General features: G+C 40.4%; 1 long non-coding RNA gene and 1 pseudogene across 1 annotated transcript in view; both read left to right on the top strand.

The window, feature by feature from the left end:
* Window positions 1-22,414, top strand: part of LOC105082070 (uncharacterized) — a 788,258-nt gene that overhangs the window by 752,540 nt on the left and 13,304 nt on the right. Inside the window, exons 7-8 of the long non-coding RNA XR_012505614.1 lie at window positions 11,908-12,322; window positions 19,656-19,700. This is a non-coding gene — a long non-coding RNA (uncharacterized LOC105082070). The remainder of the gene's footprint in view (window positions 1-11,907; window positions 12,323-19,655; window positions 19,701-22,414) is intronic.
* On the top strand, window positions 14,186-17,179 carry LOC105082069 (elongation factor 1-alpha 1 pseudogene; annotated as a pseudogene).

Below are 22,414 nucleotides of genomic sequence, written 5' to 3'. Positions count from 1 at the left end.
CATGTCCAGAATTTTTCACTAATCTCTGTATAGTGTTCATAAATCCATGACCAAGACTTAGACCACTCTGCAGATGTATCTCAACCCAAAACAGAAATTCCTAATCTTTATTAATATTCTTATCAATCACTGAAGAACATCCAAGAGTGTAGTTTTTATAAATTCACTTAAAATCTCCTAATCTCACTTGAAAAGTCTGTAAACTCCTGGGAGCCTTTCTCTTCATTGTCCCAATGTAAAGCTCGCTGTTATCAGAGTATCTTGTCATTGTCACCTTTGTCATTCCATCTTCTCATCCCTCATACTTTTGTTGTCCCATGTGACATGTTCTCAGTACATTAACCCCTGTCCCATCAAAGCCCCTAAGACAAGCTTCTTCTGTTCTAGTTATTCTACCAAAATGTTCATGTGGCTTTTATCATTTCTCCACACCACCCCTACTAGGCAGGGGATCTCAAATAGAGCCACATTAATTGTAATAGATTGTTTCTTCAGCTTTCCTGTCTACCTGCTATTACAAGTTGTAGACCCCCATACAAAGCCCACAACTCAACTATGGGAACTCCCAAAGTTTGTCTCTAAATTTCTTATAAACGAATATAGTTTGTAATTAGATCTTGACCTTAAGTATACTACTTCCTGACCTGCAATAGAGGGTTAAGCAGTGTCCCTCGAAAATTCATGTCCACCTAGAACCTTAGAATGTGATCTTATTTGGAAATAGAGTCTTTGCAGATACAGTTAAGAGAAGGATCCAAATGAGATTCTGCTGGTTTAGGGTAGACCCTACATCCTATGAGAGAGTCCTTATAGGGAGAGAGGAAGACACACAGATTCACAGGGGAGAAGGCCATGTGAAGACAGAGGCAGAGGTGGAAGTGATGCTCCCACAAGCCAAGAAACACCAGGAGTGACCAGGAGCTGGAAGAGGCAAGGAAAGACTCTCCCCTAGAGCCTTTGAAGGGAGAATGGCCCTGCTGACACCTTGATTTTGGACTTCTGGTCTCCAAAACTGTGAGAGAATATTACCTAACTCTTGAAAATGTGGTATAGATTAAATGAGATAATGCATGTGAAGAACCTAGTACAAGACCAAGTTCAAGTCTCTGCTTAGTCACTTGCCAGTGATGCTAGGGAAGGTTACTCAAATTCTCTAAGCCTCAGTTATCTTCTGAAAAAAAGGAGATAAGAATTTCCACCAGCCTTCACTGAAGAGGTTTCATGATGAACAAATGACGTATAAATATGAAAATGCTGACATACAAGGAACGATCGTGAAACGTGGGAATCTGTGCTCTTTCCACCTCCTGCCCCTGAAATGACAGGAGGTGGTAGAAATGGGGGAGAGAAACCAGATTATCAGGCTTCTCTTCACTAAGCTGTTTTGATAAGAAGAATGACCATCAGACCAAAGAAGAGCTCTGGCAGTATCTTTGGGATGACTTCTGGATCTTATTAAGCTATCATCCTCTAAATGTAGTTTCCAGAAGTGTTGATATTGACATCAGTAAGCCATCACAATCTCTGTGTTGGTAGAATTGGTAAATTCATGCAGCCAGTCCAGATCTTCCTCCCTCCCTCTCGTCTTTCTTTCCTGTTTGCCAGTATTGCTTCCCACCCTCTCTCCCTCCCTATTACCATGCTGCTCTGACATCATGACTGGGGATAACTCTGAAAAGAGGGCAGCCCCCGTCCGCTCCCGGTGATTCATCATATTCTAGACTTGACTTGTCAGGGAGTACTCTGAATGTGTGGACCTGGGCATGGTGGCAGGCTTCACTAAGAACTGGGACAGATTGCTTGAGAGAAAATATGCGGCATGGAAACCAGGTAGTAGGTATTGGTGTACTGTTCAGGAAATCACAATGATCCCTAAGACCGAGGTGGTGGCTGTAATTTCACAGGTAGCAGCCACAAGACCACTAAAAGTATCATAGACGAATCAAGCCTGGGAAATATGTGACAGGAGCACAGCCTTGTTATCAGCCTTTATTCAGTGACCCTGAGTTTCCCACCGTCACCTGGGAGAGGGGCTGGCATCTGAGGGGCTAGAGGAAAAGCACAGGAAATACCCAGAGATGGAAGCCAGAAGGCTGCCCAGGTGATGCCCACCACTGCTCAACAAAGAGATGGTCTGGGGGGATTACAAAAGTCCAAAAACCCTTTCAGGGGGAGAGAGAAAGGGCTAAAAATATTTAAGTGTGGAAAATAGATGGCTGTGGAGTTGGACTGTCCTTGGTGAGAATCTGGCTCTGACACATGAGTGGCCTTGAGAAAATCATTTCCTTTCGGTTCGGTGGTCCCAAATGTAAAGTGGAGATTAACCTACCTTGCAGGCTTGTTGTAAGATTTAACTGAAGTTATGTATGAAAGCATCCTGGGATGAAAGATTCAGAAAAAATGGATTCTTTCCTTCCTTCTCTCCTTCCTTCTCCTTTTGCCCTGAGTTCCTATAAAATCACCTTCCCAAGATAAAGATAAAAAAAAACTTTATGTTCCTCATGAAGAGAACAATCTCTTTCTTGTTCCTTTAGTATTAAAATTCAAATGGTCTTTTTCTTAGTAAAAGCTAGAAAGGGACATTGGTAACATCTCTTGTAGGCACGCCTGTATTTCTAAAACTGGCAACCGTCTGATCATAAGCTCCCCCTCCACCTGTCACTGGGTGAAAGTATCCCTTTACTGTGAACAAGACCTGGGCCATGTATATTATACGTACACTTCGATGCTCCCAAATGCTAATTTGTGACAGACCAAGAGTACACAGAAAAGAAATGGTAAAAACGGCAAATTAATAGTTACCTAGTTATCTAGGGATCATAAAGCTGAAAAAGATATAAAGAAAGACAAGGTAAATGGCCAAGAAGTTAATGAAAGTTACCTGAGAGCAGGGAATGAATTAAGGCCTTGAGTGAGAGATTTAGACTTAAAGAAGATGGATTACTTAGGAAGACTTCAGTTTCAGGTAACAGAAAACTCAACTCACATTTGCTTAAACAATAGATTTATTTGCTCAAACAATAGATTTATTTGCTCATCTATCGGGAAGTCCAGACAGAGTGAGGGCTTCAGCATTGTTGGGTCCTGTGGTTCAATACATTGACGTGAGTTGGGTTCTTTAGTCTTTCTACTGCAGACTGAGTGTCAGCTCAGCACCGTGGCTCAGTCCACAGGAAGGATGGCCGCAGTAGCATCAGAGCTATATTCACAGTGCGTGGGAGAGAGAAACAGGCTTCTCATAGTTCAGAAACCTCCCGCCAATCTGTCTTCACTTTTTATTAACTGGATTTGGGTTATATACCCATTCCGAATGAGGGAAAGACTCATCCTTCAACCAGTCAGGCTCTCCCCTGGGCTGTGTTGGGGTCAGCTTCCCTTGAGGAATTTGAGCTGCATCAGGGGGCTTAGAGACCAAACAAAACTGGAATTGATCAGGAAAAAGAAAGTATAAATAGGTCGAGGATCGGCCACCAACCTATGGAAGGTGAGAGGGGGTGAAATTTACAAATTTGAGGGCCAATTTTTCATACCTGGGGCAATGTCACCGAGACAATTACCAGCAAAGTCAGATCTGGATATTTTTCTTAGTCGCAAGCAGTATGTTTGCTTTATTGTTACGTTGTTTTGTTTGAACTATACTACACTGCCTCTTAAACAAGTAGTACAGAACCCCTCCCTCACAAGCACATACAAGAAGAGATTTCCTATCCTGAAGCCCGTGCACTCAGTCAATTGCCAAGTCCCTGCATCATAACATGAACCCACTACAGCGGGAGGTCCTGGGAGTGCCGTCACCCTGGCAAGGTCCGTGGTTCCTAACCTGGCCGAGCAACAGAATCATCTGGGAAGCTTATTAAATACACACCTGCCAGAGATACTGACTCAGTAGGTATGAGATGAGGACTGGACATCTATGTATTTTTTAATCCTGGATGAGAGGGAGTTGGAGACTGGAAGCCTAAAGACTGGGATGGGAAGGAGCATTATTTCACTGTGTGTTTCTTTTTCTATGCTTTTTAACCCTTTATTTAAGATTTTGCATATATGGTTAATCTTTTTTTTCTTTCTTTATTGAAGTATAGTTGTTTTACGAAGTAGTGTTAGTTTCAGGTATACAACATAGGGATTCAGTTATACATATATGTGTAATATGTATTATTTTTCATATTTTTTCATTATAGGTTATTACAAGGTATTGAATATAGTTCCCTGTGCTCTCCAGTAGGACCTTCTTGTTTATCTGTTTCATACATCGTACACTGTGTACTTTTCTGCGTGGTTTGCATTTTTTTTATCATGTGTACATTATTCTATATTACTCTCTTCCTTTCCCTTCCCTTCTCTGTCTTCTTTTAGGCCCCTGATGTTTCTGAGGTGTAGCCAGGGCTGAGAACTCTTCATCTATGTGCTCAAATAGCAAAACTTAGGATTCGATACTCTTGAGGCCAAAAGTATTTAGAACATTTTTTCAGAGTCATAGTGTAGTCACTGCCTCATTAACAAGAACCCTGAGGCCAACAAGGGAAGGGGGTCCGTGCTGATGCCTGACTCCGGGTCTTGGACTCATTTCTTTTCCGGTTTCTGCAATGACCACAGAGTCTCAAATACACCCCACTTCTTGAAATGGAGACTGTAGATGACCAGAGAGTTTTGTTGACAGACACAGAAAGGGAGAATTCTACAGGAAGTTGTTCAGCTTCCTTTTGAAAAAGTAAGCAGAGGCACCACGTGTAAGCAGAGGCCACAGACACAGATGTCTCAGTGACAGAGACCACAGTAAAATGATGCTGTTTATTTCTTTTCTTTTCCACATCATCCTGTATACTTTATTGAAGTACAATCAGTTTACAATTTTGTGTCAGTTTCTGGTGTACAGATACTGTTTATTTTAAGATCTTATTGTAGGTGTTTTTTTCCAGAGTCTCTTCTAAGTGACCAGAGGCACTGCTTCTCTTTGAATTACAACCCCAGAAGTAAGAATCGCTAAGTGGATGTGTTATAAAGCCTTTCTCACTAGCAATGTGAAGAGATTAGAAGGTAGATGGAGAGAGATGTGTTTAGGAATCATTAAAATGGTGGACATTGTTTTCAGAAAGGGACAGCCTTTGTTCACTCTTTTGTAGCTAGTTATGGTCTGATGAAAATCAACCACAAAGGCAATTCAGCCTAATAGTCATTTTCACAAGAATGGACCAGACCACTTGTGGACACAGTAATTACTCTCTCATACACCTTTACTTCATACAGGATATTTTTTAACCGGCATATAAATTGTCTGGCAAATTTTGAGGTATGTCAGATATGGGAAATCGTTCTTTCTATAAGGTCAAAGTCATAGCTTGTCCTGAACAACCAACTAAAAACCGTTTAGGTGCACAGTATCCCTCCATCCCTCTCTGTATTTACACTGCATTTTCTTTCACAAGGGCTTCCTCTCCTTATCACCCCTGTGTAGACATTCCTCATCAGCCCAGCTTTAGAGGAAAGAGCTTGTCTGTTTGCAAGATGCAAATGCCAGGTAATTCTTGAGTAGGAGAGTCCAGATGTCTCACCCCTAAAATTTGTGCAGTACAGTGAGTGACTCAGTCTGAGGAAATGTTGATCTGAGCATTTGGCACCAAATTTCCTACAGCTCCCTTAAAGTGGCCTAGCCTTGGCTTGGACTTGGGGCCTGGGGGTTCATCCAAGATGGACAAAGGAGGGTCCAGGTTAGCTCCAGGAACTAAGAAAAAGATAGCTGAAGAAGGGATACCCGCATTTTCCTAAAGCCATTTTCCCCATGAAGCGCCAACAGGAAGAAAGCCAAATTTCATTTTCTTATTTTTTCTGTTCCCATCCATCCAGCTGGGCCTTAAATTTCTCAGTATACCAAATATCATTATTTTTATGAGCTAACCGAGTTCTTCAGAGTACATTCTTCTTATTAAGTGAATTTGGTATTAAGCATTCTACAGTGCTTTAAAAATTAAAGAGTTTTTTTTTCTTTAGTCCAAAGAAGAGGGTAGAAAACTAACTAGTTCCTGTTGTGATTCAGATACATGTTGATTTTTATATTATCTCATTTCATTCTTGTAACCATCCTGCAAATTAGTTACATTGTATTATTCAATATTAATGTCCAGATAGGACCTACTGCATGTCTTCTCTGTTCTCAGGACCCTTGCAGGTCCTGGGGACTTTGTGATCCCTCCAAGAACAGTCTGGTGGGCAGGACAGCATAGAGTGGTCATTACAACACAAACAGAAAGGTGCCACAACAGATACATGAACAGAAGACTGCAGGAGCATGCCTTTTTAAAATGTAAATCTCTTTTATGCATGCACCAGTCAAAATAGTAGTCTTCACCCCAAAACAAATTCCCAGGTATTTGGAAAGGACTCCAATATTTTGATACAATCAACTTACTGAAAAACAGAAAAGTAATTAACTAGGAATATAAGCTGCTTTTTTTTTTTCTTTTAGGGAACATTGGAAAAGTTTCTGAATCAATCTCTCTCTCTCTTTTGTTTTTCTAATGAAGTAACTTAAAATGTTCTCAAGAGACTTCGTTTATTCATTCATACTCCTGTGTTGTTTTTTAAATAATTTAACATAGCTTACCAAAGTGCATACAACAGCACAGGGTACATGAAAATACTCAGTACCAAAGTGATTCTCTCTATGTCAGTTTCCTCTTAGTATCCACTTCCTGTTCCCCACAAAGAACCATTTCCTTCTTTCTGGATTCAGTTCTGTTTTAGGTCACTGTAGCTATCCTGGCAAGCTTGGGTTTCCTCTGGAACTGATTCAGGGCCTCACATAGGTCCCAGACTGCCTGACCTGTCTCCCCGTGGGGTCTGTGTCGCCTCTTCCACCGGCACAATTAAGTCTCCAAACTACTTAGACAGGAACTTCTGTCCCAAACAGATCTGTTTATCAGAGAGCTGTTGGATTGCATGTACAGAAGCCTCAACAAACAGGATATTCCATCTCAAATTTATGGCCCCTTGGCACACACAAGAAGGCTTCCCAAGGAAGCTGTGACTCTTAAGACTGCCAGACTCCATCATCCACCACGTTGCCAAAGGGAACAGGCTTGGCATCCGCTTGACTGGCACTTCCTGGTTAAAGTACGACAATGAGTGCCTTTTTTGAATTTGTGCAGCTTTTGGGTTATTAATTTCAGGATGGGAAATCATTAGTATTCTTAATTTAAAGAGGAAATCTTTGGACAAGAGTCTGCAGCTATACATCAATAATAAAGATTTTTCTCTGAATTATGATGTTTCTACCTGCCTCTGAGATTGGATTTTTTTCCCCCTTTTCGTTTCTAAGCCTTGAAATTTGCCTTAACATACTGACTCTGTCAGGTTCCTGTGGTGAATTGATAATGAAATTAGGAGAGACAGGGTCCATTGACTTAGAAGACCTGGGCCATTAGTTAAGTCTTCTCTCTGTTTCTGCAACTGGCTTGACACCCGCTTAGTCACCTTGGTTTTGGCACTTGCCTCTGACACTAACACTTAAGAGAGCAGAGCTCAGAATGGAGATGAGGAGGAAGCATGGTAAATAGATGCTATAAAAAAGAGGTGAAAATCAATACTTCCATTAACATCTAGAAGCAGACTCTTCAAAGGACATTTATATGTTTAACTGACAGTAATGTGCCAAGAAGACTAGTTCCTCTAAGGACCACAAATTATGTAACTATCACTGTGATATTATTTCGTTTTCTCTTTATTTTGACAAGAGATTTCACCAATAGAATTTAAAACTAAAACAAAACAAAACAAAAAAACCCCAAGCAAACCAAAAAGCTCTGCCTGGGAAAAATATTGAAATAAAGATTACATTTTTCAAGAATGTAGCTACAATAAAAATTCTAGTTACATACATCAGAGTTACTAGTAATGTGCCACAAAATAGATATTTTCTTGAAGTTTATCATAATAGGATTGATTTGTACCTGTATCTCCTTTATAAGACCATTAGTTTTGTAATATGTATATTAGCAGTGAATGGTTAATTTTCTGTTTTGGTGTTATTGTATTATCCTCTCATCCTCAAGTCTAGATTTAATTCCTGGCTTCTGCATTCCCTGTGACTTAGAGAAGACAGTCAACTCTTAAAATGTGTGTTAATTTCCACACATGTAAAAATGGTGTTGGGAGGAATAGAGAATGGGTGTATGTGAGTACCTAACACTGTGCCTGGCACACAATAGAGTTTCAGTAGCTCTTACCCCCCCACCTCCCCCCTCTACTTGGTGTTCCATTTCCCTCATGTTAGTCCTCCTACCTCCTCTGCTTTACCATCTCCACTCTACACCTTCAGAGGGAACACCTCTGGACAAAGGATGATGGTATTCAGTGACTTTGGATTAGGGATTGAGCTGGTGGCCTTCCCTCCAGTGAAGGAGGCTGGGTATCTCTCCCGAGGCTGCCACCACTTCTACTCCCCTTTCTTCCTTTCCTCTTGCCTGTGCACAGGAGCCAGAGTTTGGTAGGCTCACCCGTCCTCATAGACAGCGTGGGGCTTGGGGCGTTTCTCTTTCTGAGGACAGAGGTATTCAACCCAGCAGATCAAGAGATGTAGCTTGTCAGCTTGGATTTGAAGGACACAGTTACTCTAAACTTGATTCTGATCTTCAAGATAGGGCAGGTTTAGAACAAAGTGCTGAGAACCTTGGGAGAAAACGAGCAAAAGACAGGAATATTAATCAGTATCTGACATGCATCCTAGACTATGGAAAGCACATTTCAGAAATTTCAAAGAAAATATATGAGGATTTTCTGAAAGGGTATAGCTAGGTCCAGAAGGAGTAGAAAATGAAATTCTAACTACATAATAAAAAATAAGCCAAATATGGAAGAAAAACTAAAAAAATCAATATGGTTGCCCAGAGAACTCTCCTTTGAGCTCAGATTTTTAAAAGCATGTTTGAAAGATCAAAGACCTTGTAGGCAAGAACAAAAGCCATGCCACAGCACAAACCTAGAAGAATAGTGTCATAAAGACTAAAGTGAAAAATAAGCTCAATTTTGCTCAGGAAAAAAAGGATAACAAAAAAAAAAAAATGACATTTACCAATGTGTAAGAAGCAAGAAAAACTAGGAACTGTTAGTCACATTTCTAAGAAATTATGATATAATGTTAACAAGACAAAGAGAAAATAGAATTACTCGGCTCCGATTTTGCTCTGTCTTCTATACCAGAAGAATGAACTTCAGACTAAAAATGTAAAGATGCCTGGCAGATGTACCTGAGGACTGAAAATAAAACATGATAAAACGCAAAGCGGGATGATTTTCCATGGGAGAACGCAGCTGTGTCAAGGATCACAGAGGTAGCATCAGCCAGAAGCTGGACCACTCCTGCAATGGTCTCTCCAAGAGATGATGAAGGACTGAAGGGAGGCATTGCAGAGCGTCAGAGAAAGGTCTGATGGAGGGAGGCTGAGGAGGTAGAACTGATGAAATAACCCACTGCACTTCAGGAAAGATGTGGACGTGCTGTTTGAAGTGAGCACAGAGGAGGAAAGGATTTCATCTGTGGAAACAAAGCAGACAGGATGAGGGGAGTAGAGACTGTGGGTGGAGAGCAATCACATGAACCTAGTGGTGGAGACAAAAAGTTGGCATGTGTTTAAGACAGGAAGAATCCAGGTTTGCCAGAATCTTAGGTAACGTTCAGGGAAATAGCTGGGTATACAGGAGACATGGAGGAAAGGATACAGTCTAGGTGCAAAGGGTTTATTACCTATCAGAAGTTCAAAATGAGGGCTCCGCACCTGCTGAGGAGCTGCAGGTGAATTTAAAAAAAAAAAAAAAGAGCTATTCATATACCTCGTCCTGTGGACACCATGTAATTAGAATATGTAGCTCAAACCTAATGGAATCAGAGGTCTGTGAATTTCTTTGTGTTTTTGTGTGAGATTGACAGGTTAACAGTAAGACTGTTGAAAATGGACAGTACCACTCCTATTAAAGAAGGTATCTGGGTTATTTAGAATTGCAGGATGCTAATGTGAACAGAGAAAGCTTCCTGGTCCCACCAGAGCTTACGATAAGGCTTCCTCAGTTAGACCAGGGGTCCAGGATGGCCTCTCTAAGAATGTGGCTTGGGCTGAGAGCTTGCAGATAAGTGGAAACTAGCCTGAAGAAGTACTGCACACACTGGGAGGATTAAGGCTTTAGTCAGATCTGGGTGCCTCACTTTCAAGAGAAATGTTGCTGAAGCTCTGTCGTATGGGGAACCGGAGACGGCTAGCCAGGAGTCACTGACTTAGGAGGAAAGCTGTTTTATCAATTCTCTCTTGCCTCGAGGGAGAATCTGATCCAATTCTTAGGTGATCCATATCAAGGTCAAGCTCAGAGGCTCCAGACCCAGATATCTAGATTTGATTCCTGGCTCTGCCATGAATTACATTACTTCCTATGTATAACAACAGAAGCAACAACAGTAATACATATGGCACAGGACTGCTGGGAGGATTAAATAAATAAATACTGGTCGTGTCTAAAACAGTGCCTGGAACACAGCAGTCATTTAATACATGTTGGCTATTATTATTGCAAAACAGATGGGTATGTATCATTTTGTAATGGAATGTTTTAGTTATCCAAGTTGTTGTGCAATATTTGAAAAAAAAAGAACCTGAAATGTTTAGCCAGGGATGAGACGCTCATTGGAAGAAACCAGGAGGAGCTGACACCTGCCTTGAGTGGGCAGATAAATTGTATGACACCCACTCTTTTTGACTTTGAGATTCCACAATTTCATGTGCAAGAATTGGTCTTCATTTCAACTCATAGATGTGTTCCTGGTAGCAAATTATTAAATATCCTGTAGCACTTTCCTTGTTGGGACCAAATATCTGTTCTTTAGATTCATAAGACCCTAAGTCTTCAGTTAGGACATAGCTGTGTGTTTCAATTTGTGATGAGTCAAATCTCTGGGAAAACTATGTATTCAGTCTATAAGATGGAAACAGAGAACATGGGATTTTTAATACGCTTTCATTCCGAAATGTAAAATCAGGGACTTTTAACTTATTGTCAAATTGCCACAACCATCTTGTAAATGCTTCTTGATTGTTAGTAAAATGATGATACTTTATCATCAATCAGCAATGAGCAATAAGGGTCAGTTAAGAAATACAGATTTTTTTTTTTTATCCTTTCAAGGGTTTTCCTCAAAATTCTCGATCTCAGTGAGAGCACTGATAATCTGTGAATTATCTGGGCTCTCAAAATGCAGAGAAGAATCCAAAAAGATTTAGAAGAAAACATTGGCCCATTTTACTGCGAATTCAGCCAGGCTGATTTGCTCAATGGTAACAGAGGAACAGCAACTACACTAAACATCAGAATGGTCAGTGCAATTAATGCAATTAAAGTAATTAGTCCTGGCAGCTGTGAGGTCAAATAGAGGTAGCTTTGTAACAACAATCTGCCACTGCAAAATTACTGACATTTCCAACTAAATTATATTCTCTAAATTGTTGCCTTAATGCTAAATAAATAAAGTTATGCTAATGTAGGGACTGATTACAGATTGAAATTAGCACAATTGCTTGTTATACAGTCTGCTAGGGTTAACATTTTTAAAAAACATAATTAATAGCCTTTGCTTACTGTCTCTGGTTATAGATCCTGCAGCTCATTTGCATTCTTTTGCAAAATGCTGACAGTGCTAAATGTCTAAGAAGAAAGATCTCATCTGGAGGTGGAAAATGCATTTTGCACATCATCAAGCTAAAACTTGTTATGGTTTCAGGCCAACCTTCATAACAGAGATGACCAGAAAGAGAATGGATCAGAACGAAGCTAGAATCCGTTTTTCTTTTCAGCCTGGTGATCCAAGCCTTTTCTGGAGTCAATGTGAAATGTAATTGCTCTTTTGACCTCTATCTTCTCTCTCCCCAGGTCTGAGGAAGAGCTACACTGGTTGATTATTGCAAGAATGAAAGGCACTCTGACCTTGTGGACTGAACGCCTTGCGGCTTTCAATGTTGCCCATTATACTGAAGGCAGGCAACTCCTAGAGAGAGGCGGAATCGACAGGAGAGCTGCTTCCTGGGCAACCTGCCAGAAAAGGCTTCAGCAGCAGCAGTTTAGACACCACCAAACAGCTCAGGCAGCAAAGGAAACAGCTGGGGAAGGGGGGTGCGGCTGGGGGGTGAGGCAAAGACAGAGTATATAAAAATATTGTTAGCACACAGTTTAAAGAGCTCCCGGGCATCCGTGCTATACAGCGCCTTTGCTAATCCTGCCCCTCATCATCCGCCTGAACTGAAAACCGACCTGGGAAGGAAAGCTGAGGAAGGAAGCAGCAACCAATGTAAGTGCAGCTACTGATTTCCTAAAATAGGCCGACACTCACTCAAAAGACCTTATGATCATCCTCCCATGTAAATAGGAATGTAGTGTGAGTTTCCAGCAAAAAGTAGGTCAGGATATGGCATTCCGATAATTGTTCTAGACTCTAAATGATTCACTACAAACCTGGTGGGATTATTTTTAGAATTTATGATTCACAGAAGGATTAGGGTGCCACTCGGGCTGAAAGCAACACACTGGCTCCTTCTGGCTCTCTAGTTAAACCTGATTCGTTTAAAATCAGCTGTGGGTTCTTTGCATATCTGCTAGTTCTACTCCAACAGTTCTATTCAACAAAATTTTATCGAGCATTTATTACGTGCTTAAGCCCTGTGGGAGAATAACTGACATGTGGCACTTGCCTGTGCATTAGTGAGACCATCTGGTTGACCAGTCAGACACAGCAGTGGTGCTATTTGCTTTGATATTTCATTCCATCCATGGAGGGAGCAAGGCATGGTGTTGGATATTCTAGATTCAAACTTTCATTTAAGTCTTATAGTAATCTTCAAGTTCATACTGTCATCCCCATTTTAGGAAGAGATGATTTACTAGAGTTTTAAAAGGCTTTGTAGTCTGGAATTAGCCAGACTTGGGTTCAAACTCAATTTTGTTACTACTCAAAATCTGCAATCTTTAAAAAAAAAAATGTCCATTTTTCTGGGCTTTGGTTGACTTAGTTTCCATAGTGAAGGAGACTAGATGGACTTAAGACCTTTCCCAGCTCTGTGTTCTATACGAAATATTGTTGAGGAACCACACATCCTAGATTTTCTGGAACACCCCAACTCCAAATATTATGGTCCATTATGCCTATGAAATTATTTATGCCCATCAAATGCTGAATTTGGGCACCACAATCTCCCTATCTATACATAAAAAGAACTATCAGAAGTAGGGAGAGAATAATGAGTAAAGGCAGGGGAGAATAGTGTTAAAAGATACTTTTCAAAGAATGGCAAAATTGTGACCCTTGTACAGAGATAAAAATGAGTACATGTTAAAGATTTGATTCTATTCATTAATCAAAGAGGGAACCGACAGATGTTATAACCTGTTCAAGAGAGTCTAAAGAGACACATTTAAAGATCAGGAATATTGAAATGAGTACACAAATGGAACCAAACTGTTTTTTTTCCAGAGGAGTGGAGGGAAATCAGTTGAACCTTTACCATACAGGGAAGCATTTGCATGTCTATCAGTTACCTGTAACATATAAGTTGTAAAATAGCTCAAGGACAGTGAAGGCTAAAATCAGATAATGGGAAGGGTGTGCTGTGTGCAGACAATGCATAGGTTCCCATGAAACACAGTTTTTTTTTCCTGAAGGGGATATAGCTTGGAGTCGAACATGCTTTCATTGTGGTTTCCGATTCTTCAATAGCTTTCAGGGGAAGGATCTCAGTGGGGGCGTGGGTGTGGACCAGGATCACCTGGGGAACTTTCAGATCAGAATCACCACCTCCAGACTGCATCGAAGAGTCTAACGAATGTTCTAAACAATTAGAGGGTCTCTTCAACTGCTTTTTGAGGTTGAAATTATGATCGAAGGAGACCTGGAAATTCAGCTTTGTGCAGTATTTATAGGTGTAGTATTTCTTCCTGATCCTTTTGTGACTTTTTTTGATGTGGTTTAAGGGTCTTGAAACTGTTAAGAGTTCAGTTCACCAAGGGCTAAGGACTGCTGTGCACACTGGAGGCACAGCAAAGTCAAAAGGAGAAAAGTGAGAATTAAAGAAATAAAAAGAGGGAAAAAGCTTTTTTGCAGTGGGTTTGCTGCCAGAACACAGGGGTCATAAAAAACCACTGCTAAATCTAAGGCAAAATGGGAAAGGAATAGTCTTATATCAACATGGTCATCATTGGACATGTAGATTTGGACAGGTCTACTACTGCTGGCCATCTGATCTACACATGTAGTGGACTGACAAAAGAACCATCAAAAAGTATGAGAAGGAGGCTGCTGAGTTGGGGAAGGGCTTCTTCAAGGAAGTCTAGGTCTTGGATAAACTGAAAACTGAAGGCTAGTGTGGTATCACCGTTGTATGTCTCTGCAGAAATGGGAGCCCAGCAAGTATTATGTGCGCATCACTGATGCCCCAGGGCACAAACACTTTATCAAAACCGTGATTTCAGGCACATCTCAGGCTGACTGTGTGTCCTGATTGTTGCTGCTGGTGTTGGTGAGTCTGAAGCAGGGAACTCCAAGAACAGGCAGACCCCTGAGCATTCCCTCTGGCTTGCACGCTGAGTGTGAAAGAACTAATGGTTGGTGTTAACAGAATGGATTCCACTGAGTACTCTAGGGCCAGAAGTGATACAAGGAAATCATAAAGAAAGTCAGCACTTACATTAAGAAATCTGGCTCAAGCCCAACACAGTGGCATTTGTGTCAGTTTCCGGCTGGAACAGTTACAACTTGCTGGAGCCACATGCTAACATGTCTTGGTTCCAGGGATGGAAAGTCACCTGTGAAGATGGCAATGCCAGTGGAGCTTGGGATCACACTGCTTGAAGCTTGGGATCGCATCCTGCCACCAACTCGTCTGACTCACAAGCCCTTGCCTCTGCCCCTCTAGGACACCTGAAAAATTGGTGATATTGGCACTGTCCCTGTGGGCCAAGGAGAGACTGGTGTTCTCAGCCTGAGTGTGATGGTCATCTTTGTTCCAGTCAATGTTACAACTCAAGTAAAGCCTGCTGAAATGCACCTTGAAGCTTTGAGTGAAGCTCTTCCTAGGGACAGCGTAGGCTTTGATGTCAAGAATGTGTCTGTCAAAGATGTTCGTCAGGACAGTGTGGTTGGTGGGATGGCAAAAAAATGACCCACCAGTGGAAGCAGCTGGCTTTGTGGCTCAGGTTAATATCCTGAACCATCCAGGCTGCATCAGTGCTAGATACACTCCTGTGCTGAATTGTCACACGGCTCACATCGCTTGCAAGTTTGCTGAGCTGAAGGAGAAGCTTGATCATTGTTCTAGGCGCAAATTCTTGAAATCTGATGAGGCTATCTCGTGGTTCATGACAGCCCACTTGTATTGATGGCTTCTTTGACTCTCCTCCTCTGCCCTTTTGCTTTTGGTGAGACTTGAGACAATCTGGTTGCCACCAGTGTCATCAAAGCAATAGATAAGAAGGCAGCTGGAGGTAGCAAAGTCACCAACTCGGCCTAGAAAACTCAGAAAGCTAAATGAATATTATCCCTAGTGCGTGCCAGCCTGCTCTTCATCAGTGGTGGAGGAACAGCCTCAGAACTGTTGGTCTCAGTTGGCCATTTAAGTTTAATAATGAAAGACTGGTTAATGTGAATAATGCATTGTAAAACCTTCAGGAGGAAAGGAGGATGTTTTGTGAACCATTTATTTTGTGTGTGTGTGGCAGTTTTAAGTATTGGTATTTCAGATCGGTACTTTTTAATGGGAACACGTTGACCAAAACTCTGTCACAGAATTTTGAGACTCATTAAAAGAAAGTTTATTGAGGAAAAAAAGGTGAGGGGTAAAGAATAAAATGAAGAATGGAAACAGGGAAAAGAAGAATCAGCTGGTACAGGGGTGGCCATGGATGCCCCTTCCCCCTCCATAGAGCTACTTTGTTAATAAAAATACCATTTCAAATTCATGCCCATAAAGAGTGGGAGTCAAAAGAAGCTTTATTTCCAAAGCTCTGCTTTGTAGATTTCCCACTTCCACGGACAATCTAACATGGTCATAGTTTTCACGAATGTATTGGAGTGTATGTATTCTAATTCCATTATAATAAATGAAATACATGCTGTTCTTGCAGTTTTGCACTTTGAAGATTTTTCCCCCTCTCTCCCACACTTCCCTCCCTACATAAAAATTAAAAATAAAGGGAGTGATCAACTGAACATCTAAATTGAAGTCTTTTCCATTTGCATGTATTTTTAAAAACACAATACTGTATTGTAACGGTACTGGACTAAAGAAGCTATAGTTACTGATAGTTCCAAAAGGAAAATTTGTGAAAATACCAGTTCAAGTTTTTAACTCAGCAATGAAAATGAAATGCAAAAGAGAAATGAAACGTGGAATGTGGAGAACTCTGGCAGTTCTAGGAAGACTGTGAGAATCGCTAGAGAAGGAGCATTCAGCAGGAGGAAAGCTGGCACAGGGTCAGGGCACACTAGACCTTCTATCTAGTGAAGCTTTGTAACCTCCCAGGATATTATTCTGGAGTCACTCTTGAAAGAAAATTTGAAGAAGCTCAGTAGCTGTCACACTCAAAGAGGTCAACTCAGAAGGTGTTACCAATCTCAGATTAGGCTGCTCACCATTCAAAAGCCAACCAGTTGAGAAGTGTCGGTAGAAAGGAAAGGTGCTTTAATCAGAAAAAGCTGGCAAGCTGGGGCGATGGTGAACTTGTGTCCAGAGACCATCTCTGAAGATTTTGCTCAGCCATGAGTGTTCTAAAGGGAAAAGGGGAAGAGATCTGTTAATCATTGAGATAGGGAGTCAGAGTGGTCCCCACCCCCCACCATGTGCAGGCTTGTGGGAAGCAGTATTATCTTGACTAAATTCTCTGGGAACTGTGGACTCCAGGAGAGGAAGGAAGGCCCGTGGGCTTTCAAAGTGACAGAGTACAGCTGGGCCAGCAGACTCCCAGTTGGCAGGGAGATCACTGTGTTTGGACAAGGCCAGAAGGGTTCAACCAGCCAGCACCATGATGCTAATGAAAGAATGCTACTTGAACCTCTCTAAAGTCAAAGTTTCATAAAAATTCAGTCCTACCGAATAGTTCAGTCCTACCGAATAGTTTCTTTCTTTTCATTGTTTTAACCTAAGGGATGAAGAAAGTAAATCAGTGTCAGATTAAACCAAAAAAAAAAAAGATTCTGGTAGCTCCACACAATATATTAAAAATGAAAATAATCGTTTGCTTGTGGGAAGAAGAGAAAGCTCATAAAACTTATAGACGCTTCCTTCTAATCATACACATTGTTTAAAAGAAACTTTAGAGCTATTATTCCTTTCGATCTTCCCCCAAAGCTACAAGGTGTACAAAATCTACTGAAATTGCACTGCTTTCTAGCTGTCATGGTTTAAATAGTAACATACGCATACCTTCCAAGTTTTGAAAGCCCATTCAATTTTTATATAAAAGCAAGTTACCAGAAATGGGCAGAGAGTACAGTACTAAATATAGCAATGTAATTACTGTCATATAAATAATCTCCTCTCTATAGTGTTAGAACAATGAAATAAAAGGTTTATCTTGACAAAGTTTGAGTAAGTAGAGGTGGAATTGATTCAGAATCTCCATAACTTCTCCATCCACTGGCATGGGAGGGGGCAGAAAAGAGCTCCTTTAATTTCAGTATCAGCACGTCCTTCCTGTTCATTTGCATTTGGGGAGTTTTTCCACAATGTATTCATTTGCTAGTGAGATAATGTGTCCCCGCCTGATCAGATAAGAGGCGGATAGAATTACTAATGATGAAAAGAGGCAGCACAAGGGCATGAAAGCAAAGCAGCCCTTCCTTTTCTCACCTCATCTGGATGGATCTGAACTTCAACCATCTCTTTTTTTTTTCATGGTGATAGTGGGGCCATTTTCCAAAACTGGGCTAGGACATTGCAAATTGTGTTCTACAGATTCTTTTCTCTGTAAAGTGCCATTCAGAGAAGGAATGTGATGTCATCATGCTGTTCTCTTCTGATATTTGTAGGGACTTGTCAGTTAATAAATTGAGGGCAATTTAAATCAACTGTCACTCAATATGCATCAGCTGTTTCCAGGTACTGCGGAAATAGCACCATGGAGGTCCGCTCCTTTGAAATAATTCTAGAAATATATCTATCTAAAAACATTTCTAATAGAAAGTTAGAAAGCTTGGATTCCCAGAAATGTTTAAATTACTGATTGGAGTAACAGGGTGTTACTAGTAGCTAAAACATAGAATGTAGATAGAAATACAGGTTAAATGGAAGGAGTAGAGGTGATGTCTTATCCTGCACGGGTTTTAGGTAAATGTACGATTTATGTAGAGTGCTCAGTGGATTCCTTAGGACAAGTCCTAGTTGGGAAGCCACCACTGGGCATGGAGCAGCAAGTTTTGAGTTCAGGAGTCTCTGGCCTGAAAACCAAACAATCCCCTTGGCCCTCACTTTCCTTTCCTGCAAGCTTCCAGAGTCTCTCGAATATGAAAACTGTCCTTTTTGGAAAAATACGGGAGAGCAACAGCTTCTTGATCAGCATTTCATTGATACGGATAACATAGAGACCAAGATCAGACATTCTTACAGAATGAAAGGGGTGCAGGAGTACACGCCGAGAAAAGATGGTTTTGCTTTGACTTACCTAGGAGACGCTGTGAAGGTAGCTTGGAAGCGTGAAGCGCTCACTGGCTGACTTGACTGGGGAAGGCTTAGATTCCTCTCATCTCTTACCTGCTGCCCTTTGGGTCGAGTACTACTCTGGGATAAAGGAGGGCTCTAGAGTGAGTAAAAGCATGCCAGATTTGAAGTTCCTCTGCTCTCCATCACCCAGAAACACCATAGCTCTGAGATGGGTACCAGTCCACTGTTGTTCCCCCTGCCCGCCCGTGGTGGTGAAGCCTTGTTTGGTATTGAAATCATGCTGAATAACGATGCCCTGCGTGGCCTTGTCACCCACAGAGAGCGAAAGGAACTCTGAAATAGTCACAGTCTCACAAAGAAAGTAGTGTTCCTTTAGTAAAACGCCAGTGTCCACCAAACAACTGTTACAAAGGAGATGTAGCTCCTATGACGGGAGAAATTTTTCCAGGGCTATTTGGCCAAAGATGATAGTATAATAGCAAGAATCCTAAAAATGAGAATGCAATTATGAAGGAATCCTTTGGAACCCTGCACCCCCATATTCTAACTGTATTCATTTCCCAAAACTATCAGACCATATTCTAAAGACTAACACATCAACCGAACAGCATGGTACCACCTTTTTTCTTTTTTTTTTTAAATTTTTTAATTGAAGTATAGTCGGTTTACAATGTTGTATCAGTTTCTGGTGTGTAGCATAATGTTTTAGTCATACATACACATGCCTAAATTCCTTTTCATATTCTTTTTTTATTATAGGTTATTACAAGATATTGAATATAGTTCCCTGTGCTATACAGTATAAAAGTGTTGTTTATCTATTTCATATATAGTACTTAGTATCTGCAAATCTCGAACTCCCAGTTTATCCCTCTACCCACCTCTTCTCCCCTGGTAACCATAAGTTTGTTTTCTGTATCTGTGAGTCTGTTTCTGTTTTGTAAATAAGTTCATTTGGCTTTTTTTTTTTTTTAGATGGGGCTATGATGTCAGCATGCCCAGTGCAATATTCAAGAAAAGGTAACTAGATTTTTTTTTGTTTTGTTTTGCATTCTTTCTTATTGAAGTATAGTCTGTTTACATTGTTGTGTCAATTTCTGGTGTATAGCATAACAGTTCAGTCATACATATACATACATATATTCATTTTCATATTTTTTTCATTATAGTTTGCTACCAGATATTGCCTGCCTTGAAGCTCGGGAACTAACATTTATTGATGGCTTTGCAGGTACCTAGCACAAGGCTTCAGCACTTTCTCATATGCTAGGATGCTAGAGAGCAGGCTACTGTAGGACAGCTTTTATTCTCTCTGTATCTACAGGACAAGGACACTGGCTATGATTTAAAAAAAATAGAGATCAGGTTAAAAAGATGGATACATCTGAGGGTGTGCATTGGGGACTGTGAAAGAAAAATGACTAGGGATGAAAAAGGAATGCAAAGTAGGACTGAGGGCTGGACATGCATAGGTCAAGGTCTTAATTTTTTTAGACAAACTGAGTGCCCTGTGGACATAATCCAGGGTCTCTAGAAGTTAGAATGGAAGCAAATTGCTCTCTTCATTCTAAAATGGTTATTTTCTTTAAGAGCTAGGCTGAAAAGAAGAACTGAGAAAATCAAAGTTGCTAGCATATTTCTGAGCCAGTGCTTGAAAGTATGGAAGATTCTTAAATCCATGCCCTTCCCAGGTCAATAGGTTCAAGACAAGCCCGTGTTACATTGGTTCAGAGTCCCTGCGGGATTCCCAAGAGTTTAATCCTACACATTAGCAACACTGGGAGTTAAGATTCTTGCCTGACTCCATGAGCTCTTTTCCCAAGTGTTTTGTAAATCTCTGAGCAGTATGGTGGAAATGAATAAAAGGAATCTAGCTGCATTTCCTGAAAATGTTCCATATTCTAGCAAAAATAGTTATAATAAACTTTCCTGTAATTCCCAGTGAACAAGTTGGCTTATTCAATTGAATAGGCCTTTACTGGGCACCCCAGGTGTGAGGCATAGTGCCAGGCGCTGGGGTGGGGGGTGTACTGTTGTGATGATAGTGGTGATGGGCTGCTGATGGTGAGAAAATTACTTCCTGGGGGCTTACTGTGCACCGAACATTGTTCTAAACTCCCTATGCGCGTCCGTCTGAGGAAGTGTTTATGACAACCTTACTAGGTAGGTCTAACCCCCACAGTACAGAAGTGGAAACTGAGGCATGTTGGTGACTCTACTTCCCTGAGGCTCAAGGTGGTAAAAGTCAAGTCTTGAGGAAAAACTCCCTGTCATTGCTTTGTTTTTCCCACTCTCATTTTATTTATTTTATTTAATTCTTTTTTAATTGAAGTATAGTCAGTTTGCAATGTTGTGTCAATTTCTGTTCTACAGCATAATGTTCCAGTTATACAGATACATACATATATTTGTTTTCATACTCTTTCATTATACGTTACTATAAGATATCGAATATAGTTCTCTGTGCTGTACAGTATAAACTTGTTCATTTTTTATATAGTAGTTAGTATCTACAAATCTCAAACTCTCAATGTATCCCTTCCCACCCTGTCCGCCCACTGGTAACCATAAGTTTGTTTTCTATTTCTGTCCCACTCTCACTTTTTAAAAATTGTAAATTTTTATTGAAGTATAGTCAGTGTCCAATGCTATGTCAATTTCTCCACTCTCACTTTTAAAAGTATGAGCAGAGAAGTTGAACTCAGAAGTTACCAGGGAAATAAAGTGGACTTTTACAGAAAGTCTAGATGTTGAGAAAATAAGCCAATTCTTTATTATCACATCATATCATATGAAATCATATCCTATTAGATTACCTTGATAGTCATAAAGATATATTTAGAAGTGTTGCAAACAGCCATGAAAAAAATTCTCTTGGTTGTTGATTTGTATTGGTTAATGGGTAGCTGCTGAAGCCAGCTGGAGGCAGCAATAGACACAAGACAAGCAGTCTTTTTTTCCCCTTAAACCTTAAAAACCTTAAAATGTCTGACAGAATGCTTCTAATGAGAAAATGGAAGTGAATGTGTAAAAATAAGCCTGTTTGAAAACATCCTAATGTGATTATTCATATTGTATTTGAGTCTCCTCTAGTTTAAAAAAAAAAAAAAAGGAAATTATGTCTACTGTGAAACCTCCAGAAATGTTGTTTGTTTATGTCCTAAGATAGTTTTAGGAGCATCTCTCTTATCAAAATTTTTAAGAATCATTTCCATCTTGGAACCATTCCTTCATTAAAATGTCCATATATCCTTCCATTTAATTTCCTTTAATCCCACCAGAAACACATCAGGTACCACTCACAGCCTCAAGAGTATATACAAATTTGTTACACCATCTTTAGGGAAAAGCTTGTCGATTTTTAAAGTGTTTATGCTTACTTTATTAACATTATTTAAATAGTGACATAACCAGTGTTGATTTGCTGCCACTACCTTGGAAATGTTTAAACATTATTACAACTTAGCTCCACATTCCAGTTTTATCTCTAAAATTAATGCTTTTAGGCTCAATTTATGCCTGTCAACAAGTAATGATCAGAGATGTGAGCTGGCTCATAATCCAGAGGTACTAGGTTACAATGTGTTACCATGGAAACTGTGTTTTATTGCATTTTCTCTTCTTGATTTAAGGCATTTGACAATCATAGCAACTGTTTGCCAGTCTTCCCACATCATAAAAAATTCAAAAACACAACCAATAGAGAAAAAAAAAAAAGAAAAGAAAAAGAAGAT

This window comes from Camelus bactrianus, chromosome 3 (assembly GCF_048773025.1).
Source record: "Camelus bactrianus isolate YW-2024 breed Bactrian camel chromosome 3, ASM4877302v1, whole genome shotgun sequence".
Classification (NCBI taxonomy): Eukaryota; Metazoa; Chordata; class Mammalia; order Artiodactyla; family Camelidae; genus Camelus; species Camelus bactrianus.
Note: the sequence above shows the minus strand (reverse complement) of the source record. Positions and strands in the feature narration are given on the sequence as shown.